Raw genomic sequence first — 9,121 nt, forward strand, 5'->3', positions numbered from 1 at the left:
TAGCCCCGCTCTTTGATTCATTCATCTCCTTTTCCAGGAGGCCTTGGCTCCTCTGAGGGCTCAGGTCTTCCAGGCCTGTCGGGGGCGCTGAAGGGCTACTGACTCAGGCTGGAGGGAACTCGGACACACCCATCCTGAGATCCCAATGGGTGCTGATTGCTGCTTTTTCTCTGCCTATTTATTGGTTTCCAAGGGAGCAAATCCTCAGTAGGGATACAAGATACATAAAATATATATATATTATTTTTTCATAACTTATGTGGCTGTTAACTTATTGCTTCCCTTCCTTTTCTGCATAATCAGTGCTATATACCATTTGAATAGATAACATATCCTAGCCACCCTACCCGACTGGCTGGCCACCTAGGGGCAAAGCCCCCTTCTCCCTGCCAAGGGATGAATAAAGTACTGAGATTTGTTCACGGCTAAAGCTATGTGTCTATTTGTATCTCCCCTCTTGGGATTGGTCAGCCACTGGTCACACAAGTTGCCCACAGGACTCTGGGAATTCTCCAGTTATGGGGAAAGTGCGTCAGGTACCTAGTTACACCTTCCGGCCAATGCGACTTGGACACGGAAGGCCTCCCGCCCCACCATCCTACAAGGAGGCTGCACCAGTGTTGACCTACATTCCCAGTGCCTCCTGACAGGTCCAGGCACCATGTGGCTGCCTTAGCAAGCACAGAAGTGAGGGATTCTTCCAAGTGGTATCGGGTTCCCTCTCCAGCACGACTCTGAGGGTTGGCCAGAATCTGTTCTGATGGGTACAGGCCTAATCCTGCCAAGTCAAATTCTAGATCCACAGACAAGAACTGAGGATCTTCTCCAAGCCCAGCCCTGCGCTAGGATACCTACAATTGTTCTCCACCCCTCCACCTCAGGGAGCTCACGGTCAACCGAGAGAGAACTTCTCTACTCAAGACAGCCATTCTGGACTTCCTGGCCAAGTGAAGAAGGTCAAAGAAGAGTGGGGCTTGTGCAGGGAACCCAGGAATCAGAGCAGGCTTCTTGGAGGAAGTGGGGCTGTCAGTGAGTGTGAAGGAGCTAGATAGACTGAAGGAAGAACCTGTGTCTCAAAGACAAGAATCTTGGGGGCAAAGTAGGGACTTTGAAGTACTGAGATCTCAGAAAAATGAGCCTCAGTTTCCTCATCTGTAAAATGGAGCATACACCTTCCCTACTTATCTAGTAGGGCATTTGAGGATCTGACAGTTGTTATGTACATTCCTATCAGCAATAACACACCTCTTGTTTCCAGCACTCTGAACAGCTCTGCAAATGTGAAGGATTATTAGTGATGTTGTCATTGTTATTACAGCAGATATTATGGATTAAAGACAACCCACTGGTTGGTAGACCAAATACAGGCAAGAAAGCCTAGAGCTGGCTCTCCCGAGACTCAGGAGAGCCGGGTGAATAAACCACATTCCTATCCAGGAGGGGCCTAGAGCCAGATTAGCTTTCTACTTATTTTATCTTTGTTTTGTATTCTATTTTCTATTCTAATTTCTGAATTATGAATTTATAAATACTAAATTGAATTTCTGAATTTCATAGTCAAAAATACATAACACATTGCCCTGGCTGGGTGGCTCAGTTGGTTGGAGCATCGTCCAGCACAACAAAAGGTTGTGGGTTCGATTCCTGGTTAGAACATATACCTAGGTTTCAGGTTCATCCCCAATAGGGGCATGTATGGGAAGCAACCAACTGATGTTTCTTTCTCTCTCTCTCTTTCCCTTTTTCTCTCTCTAAAATCAGTAACCATATCCTCAGGTGAGGATTGTTATTTCCTTCCTTCTCCTTTCTTTGAAATTATATTTTTTAAACATATTTTTATTGATTTCAGAGAGGGAGAGGGAGAGAGATACAGAAACATCAATGATAAGAGAGAATCATTTCATTGATTGGCTGCCTCCTGCACACCCCACGCTGGGGATCAAGCCTGCTACCTGGGCATGTGCCCTGACTAGGAATCAAACTGTGACCTCCTGGTTCATAGGCTGCCTCTCAATCACTGAGCCACGCCAGCCGGCTGAAATTATTCTTTTTATCATTGTTCAACTTCTTGAGTTGAATGATTTAATTTTCCATCTTTCTTCTTTTTTAATATGATACTCTGAAGACCATGAATTTCCTTCTAAGTACCCTTCTGACTGCTTCCTATCATTTTCAAATGTAGCATTTTTATTAGCATTTAGTTAAAATGATTTTATTCTTTGACTCATAAGTTATTTAGAAATTTTCCAAACATGGGTCATTCGTGTCACAAGCATTTATGAGCACATACTTAGTCTGTGCCTGACTCTGCTCTAGATGCTTAGGGAGACATTACATTGTCCAGCGTTTATTTCTGTATCTTGGATTCCCTAATCCTCGATGTTAGCCATGTTTCAGTTGTCTATTTTTGTGCCTTTTCACCCCTAAGACTCTAAACTCCTTGGGGGCAGGATTGGATCCCATTACGTCCCCAGGGCCTTGCATAGTGCCTAGTAGGTTTTCAGTAAATGTATAATGAATGCCTGGCCAGTGTGGCTCAGTTGGTTGGGGGTCATCCCATGCACCAAAAGGGCGCCAGTTCAATTCTCCATAAGGAACATGCCCAGGTTTCGGGCTTGATCCCCAGTAGGGAGCATGCAGGAGGTAACCAATGGATATTTCTGTCTAGAATTGATGTCTCTCTCTCTCTCTCTCTCTCTCTCTCTCTATCTCTCTCTCTCTCCCTCCCTTCCTCCCTTTCTCTCTCTCTAAAAAGTCAATAAAAGCATATTTTTTAATAAATGTAAAATGAATGAATGAATAATGTACCTCCCCAACTGAGGTGTCCTAGCCTAAATGTCCCATGAAAGTAATTAATGCAATGCCTGACACATTGAAGGAACACATGCAAGAAGGAAGGAAGGAAGGAAGGAAGGAAGGAAGGAAGGAAGGAAGGAAGGAAGGAAGGAAGGAAGGGGGAGAAGGGCAGGAAAGGGAAATGGGAAGGGAAGGGAAGGGAAGGGAAGGGAAGGGAAGGGAAGGGAAGGGAAGGGAAGGGAAATGGGAAGAGAAATGGGAAGGGAAGGGAAGGGAAGGGAAGAGAAGGGAAGGGAAGGGAAAGGAAGGGTAATGGGAAGGGAAGGGAAATGGGAAGGGAAGGGAAGGGAGGGAAGGGAAGGGAAGGGAAATGGGAAGGGAAGAGAAGGGAAGGGAAGGGAAAGGAAGGGTAATGGGAAGGGAAGGGAAATGGGAAGGGAAGGGAAATGGGAAGGGAAGGGAGGGAAGGGAAGGGAAGGGAAGGGAAATGGGAAGGGAAGGGAAGGGAAATGGGAAGGAAAGGGAAGGGAAGGGAAGGGAAGGGAAGGGAAGGGAAGGGAAGGGAAGGGAAGGGAAGGGAAGGGAAGGGAAGGGGAGGATTCCACCACAACGTTCCTACTAAAGAAGGACACTCTCCTGCCCCTCTCTGCTGGCAGATCTGAGTAGATCTCTGGAAAGCTGAGTCTGATTCCCGCTCCTTGTGCCAGCTCCCTCCTCCTCCTTCCCACTCCTGCCCCCTGGAGCAATCCAGTGACCACCTGGCCAAGGTGCCACCCCTGCTCTGAGCACAACAAAAGTAAGGCCCTTCCTGGGTTTGGGTTGTTGTCCTCGATCTCTGGTCCTGCTCACCACCTGTGAGACGGGCAGAACTGGTGTCATTAGCTGAGGCCCAGAGGGGCCAAGCCCTGTAACTTTGGTCACCCAGCAAGTAAGAGGAAGCATTTTGATTCCACGGAACAATTTTTTACCTGCAGACTGCCTGCCATAGGGCAGTAAAAATGACCAAACCTGGCAGTAGGGGAAGTGGAGACTGGAGGCCCCACCTGCAAACACAAAGGACGGTGGGGTTGAGCAGGTAGGTACCCCAAAACTCAGCCCAGCCTGTGTCCCCCAGCTCAGCATGGACGATCAGAGCTCAGAGGTCTTGGGCAGGACTGGCAAGTCGGTACCCCAGTAACTCCAGAGAAAGCCTCCTCTAAGGGGGTCCAGGGCCAGAGCCAGAGGCAGGCCCTGTGTGCTGGGGGTTGATTGCACGGGTCCCCTCCTGTCCCTGCTCCTGGTTTCTTTAGGCCTGAGGAAAACAGCTAGAAGGGAAGTGGTCCCTGCGTTTGGACAGCTCTAGAAGCCAAGGGAGCGGGGGAGCTAAGAGAAGACCCACAGAAATAGAGAGACAGGTAGAACCAGAGCTACCTGGGCAAAGCTCAAGACCTAAGCACTGGGACCTGCAGATCAGCTGGGGGGGGGGGGGTAGTCAAGAGGACTTCCTGGAGGAGGGGAGGGAGTTGGCTTGGAAAGAGGGGGCCTTAGGGCTGGCAAAGAAGAAGGGAGTGGAAATGGCCTGGGGGAGGAGATTTGCTCAGCCTCCAGAGAGCAGAGAGCAGGCTATATGTCACCAAGCACAAGCTGACTGAGGAAGCCTGAGTTGAGAAGGAGGAAAACTATGGGAGCGCGTGTTATAATGTGTGATAACCCCTAAGCCCCCACCAAGAGATAAACCATCAGTGTGCAGGGACTGTGTCTCATTCAACTGTGCACCCTGTGCACAGGGGCCATGCATGCAGTCGGTGCTTACTAAATGCTGGATCGATGAATGAAGGCATGAATGGCAGGTGCTTGCAGCTGCTGAGGGATGAAAGCTTCCCCCATCATGAGGACGTTCGGGGGCACCGGCTCTGTGCTGCACCCTGTGCTAGGCACAGCGGGGGAGGGAGGAGGAAATAAAGGGTAGAGTGGGGTCCTTGCCTTCCAGGGGCTAAGCCTTAGCCACTAAGGGCTTCACGGTCCCTGCTGAACCCAAGTCCCCTCTGTTGTGGTCAGCAGCCGAATGCTCCTAGGGGGCCTTGGGGAAGGTGTGCCCCCTCTCTGCTTCTTCACCTGTAAATACAGAGGTGAGATGGGTGCTTCTGCCGATCCCTGCTCTCCCCTCCCTGCTCGCCTCAATCCACTGGGTAACAAGCCTGCTGCCTCTCGCTGTGTGGTCTTGGACAACCTCCAGGAGGTAAAGGACCCGCCTCATAGATGGTTGGGAAGCTTTAAAGAGATGACGCACATTAAAGGACTTCAGCACAGTGCCCCGGAAGGACCACCTGCCCAGGCTCACCTACATCTCGCCCCGCCCCGTCCAGGAGAGGCGGGGCTCGGAGACTCAGAGGCCTAGAAAGGTACGCAGGTGGCCCAACCCTCCCTTCCCCGCGGAAGCTGACCGCCCACATGCCATTAGGGAAAGATCAGTGCCCGCCAGGCCGGCTGCACCAGGGCAGCCACTGCCCTCTGCCAGCCTTGCGAGCCCGGCGCTTCTTAGGAGCCTGAGCCGCGCCGGCTTCCCTGCCCCAACGGAGAAGAAGGGGCTGTGTGTCCAAGCGCTAAACCCATAACTCAGGCCCCCACACTCTTGGCTCGGACATGGGGACTAGGCGCTCAGAGGCGCCCGGAGCTGATTGAGCCATCTCTCCACCCCCCTCCCACAGGGGCAGGCTCAGCACCTTCCTCTGAGGGGGCAGCCACAGCCCACAGGCCTCAGAGACCCTGACCCCACCTGGAATGCTCACCCGCCCCCAGCTCTGGCTCCTCATTTGTCAGCTCAGATGTCATCTCCTCTGAGAGATCTGCCCATCTGCCATAGCCCCTACGACCTCCACGCGACTTTTACTTCCTACTTTATTCTTACTGGGCTGTGATCCTCCTAGCGTGCAGCACAGCCCGCTCTGTCTCGTTGGTTTTTCCTTCTCTCGTGTACCAGCTGGGATCCAGTCAGGAAGAGAGAAGCCGAGCTGGGTGTTTCAAACAGGGGATTCATGTGAGGAACGGCAGTGTGGGTGCTGAAAGCATAAAGAAAGGGAGGAGGTATTCTAGAGGCTAGTGAGCAGGGAGGGCAACCAGCCTAGAGCTGAGGGGCCTTACCCAAGCCCAGGAGTTGGGGCCAGGGCCCCAGGGGGCTGGTTCCACAGTGGGGAAGGGGGGTTGGATGGAGAAAGATGCTTTCCCTCTACTGTACTGGGAAGAGTTGGGACGCAAAGGCCTGGAGATTGTTCTGAGGCAGCGGCGGAGGCCCAGGTGGACGGCCTCTTGTGCCCCAGGTGGAGTGTGGGTAACACCTGCCAATCCCCTCCTGGGACCCGTTTTCAGAAACAACAAACATCCTCCCAAAAATAAACAAGCGAGACTGCATCAAACTAAAAAGCATTTGCTGCAACAAAATGAAAAGCAACCTACTAAATCAGCGGTTCTCAACCTGTGGGTCGCCTAAGACCATCGGAAAACACATATATAATTACATACTGTTTTTGTGATGAATCACTATGCTTTAATTATGTTCAATTTGTAACAATGAAATTGGGGGTCACCACAACATGAGGAACTGTATTAAAGGGTCGCGGCATTAGGAAGGTTGAGAACCACTGTACTAAATGGAAGAAAATATTTGTGAATCTTATATCTGATAAGGGGATAACATCCAAATTATATAAAGAACTCATACAACTCAATACCAAAAACAAACAAAATCCAATTTAAACAATGGGCAGAGGAACTGAATAGACATTTTCCCAAAGAGATTCAGAGATGGCTAACGGGTACATGAAAAGGTGCTCAACATCATGAATTAGTAAGGAAATGCAAATCAAAACCACACACCTGTGAGAATGCTATTCTCAAAAAGATAAGAAAGAATTGTTGGTGAGGATGTGAAGAAAAGGGCACCTTTGTATATTGTTGGTGGGAATGTAAATGGGTGCAGCCACTATGGAAAACAGTATGGAGGTTCCTCAAAAAAATTTAAAGTAGAATTACCATATGATCTGGCAATTCCACTTCTGGGTAGTTATCTCAAGGAAACAAAATCACCATCTCTAAGAGATAACTCCAGTGTAAATTGCAGCATTATTTACGAGTAGCCAAGACATGGAAATAACTATGTATGGATGCATGGTTTAAAAAATTGTGGAATATATGCCCTGACCGGTTTGGCTCAGTGGATAGAGCGTCGGCCTGTGGACTCAAGGGTCCCGGGTTCGATTCCGGTTAGGGGCATGTACCTTGGTTGCGGGCACATCCCCAGTGGGGGAGGGGAGGGTGTGCAGGAGGCAGCTGATTGGTGTTTCTCTCTCATCGATGTTTCTAACTATTCCTCTCCCTTCCTCTCTGTAAAAAATCAATAAAATATATATTTTTTTAAAAATTGTGGAATATAGAGGCAGCCAGTTGATGTTTCTCTCTCATCATTGATGTTTCTATCTCTCTCTCTCCCTCTCCCTTCCTCTCTCTGAAAACAATTAAAAACATGACTTTTTTTTTTAAGTTGTGGAATAGCCTTAACTGATTTGGCTCAGTGAATAGAGCGTCAGCCTGTGGACTGTGGGTCCTGGGTTCGATTCCAGTCAAGGGCATATGCCCAGGTTGTAGACTTGATCCCCAGTAGGGGGCATGCAGGAGGCAGCTGATCAATGATTCTCTCATCATTGATATTTCTATCTCTTTCTCCCTCTTCCTTCCTCTCTGAAATGAATAAAAATATTCTTTTTAAAGTTGCGGAATATATATACAATGGCGTACTATTCAGCCATAAGAAGGAAATCCTGCGATTTGCAACATCATGGATGGACCTTGAGGGTATTACATTAAGTGAAATAAATCAGAGAAAGACAAACACTGTATGATCTCATTTATATGTGGAAATTCAAAAAAAAAAAAGCAAACTCAGAAGCAGAGAACAGTTGTCAGAGATGGGGGTGATGGTGTAGGAAAAGAAAGAAAGAAAGAAAGAGAGAGAGAGAGAGAGAGAGAGAGAGAGAGAGAGAGAGAGAGAGAGAAAGAAAGAAAGAAAGAAAGAGAAGGAAGGAAGAAAGAAAGGAAGAAAGAAAGAAAGAGAAGGAAGGAAGAAAGAAAGGAAGAAAGAAAGAAAGAGAAGGAAGGAAGAAAGAAAGGAAGAAAGAAAGAAAGAAAGAAAGAAAGAAAGAAAGAAAGAAAGAAAGGAAGGAAGGAAGGAAGAAAGAGAAGGAAGGAAGAAAGAAAGGGAAGGAGGGAAGAACAAGCAGAGGACGGGAGGGAGGAAGACCATGCCCCCCTCCTTTGATTGCTAGTTTTTAATTTTTTTCAAGGGGAGAATCATGCCTCTCCTTGTCCCAACTAAGGCATGAATTTGGTGGCTGTTACCATGGCCACTCATATTCCGTCCCAAAGAGAGCAAGAAAGAACCAGAATCCTCCTGCCTCCTCCTCCTCCTCCTCCTCACCCCCCATCCTCCCACCCCGCCAGGTTGGTGCCAGTTGTGGCTCAGCTGCAGCCTCCTCCCGGCCACCAGCCCCACCCCAAGATACCTGCCCCTGAGAGCCAGCACTCAGCATCCGCTCCACAAATACGTAGCAATGCCTACTGTGCGCCAGGCATGCTTCAGACTCTGGGGACACCACGTGAACAGATCTGCCCAAACCCCCGATTACATGGAGTTCAGCCTTTTGGGGAGACGGACAAGAAAGAAATGCATTGAACAAGATAGAGTCGGCCGATGGCAATCATCAAAGCTATGGAGAAAAATAAAGGAGGCGCGTGCAGGGGGGTGTTGGGAAGGTCAGGGAAAGTCTCACTGAGAAGCGGACATTTCATCAAAACCCAGGAGGAGGTGAAGGAGCAGGCCACGTGGGTGCCTGGGGACGAGCATTCAAGCAGAGGGAATAGCAAAGGCAAAAGCCCTGCCGGCGGCCAGTGTGGCTGCCACAGAGGGAAGACGGGATAGCGGAGGAGGAGACTGGTCAGAGGTGGGGCCAGACTGTGCTGCATCGTGGGTCCGTGTTGGACTTCAGCTTTGACTGAGAAGGAGGGTTTGGGGTGGAGAGTTGTGGGATCTGACTTCTGTGATGAGAAGCAGAGGCCCGAGCAGAACAGCAAGACCTGAATTTTCCCAGCCCAGCCTTGGACAAGAAATAAAAGAGAGAAAGGCCTTTTCTGCCCATCTCTTTTACCCCATAATTTCCATCTCAAAGAATCAAAGGGGGGGGTAGTTTTCATTTCGACAAGCCCTTGGACACCTCCTCCCTCGTTAGAATGCCAGCTCCTTAAGACAGATGCCACCTTGTGTGACCGGCTCATCACTGTCTCCCCAGTACCTCAC

The sequence above is a fragment of the Myotis yumanensis genome, unplaced genomic scaffold (assembly GCF_028538775.1).
Source record: "Myotis yumanensis isolate MYYU_CA2020_CCGP unplaced genomic scaffold, mMyoYum1.0.hap1 SCAF_3, whole genome shotgun sequence".
In the NCBI taxonomy this organism is placed as follows: Eukaryota; Metazoa; Chordata; class Mammalia; order Chiroptera; family Vespertilionidae; genus Myotis; species Myotis yumanensis.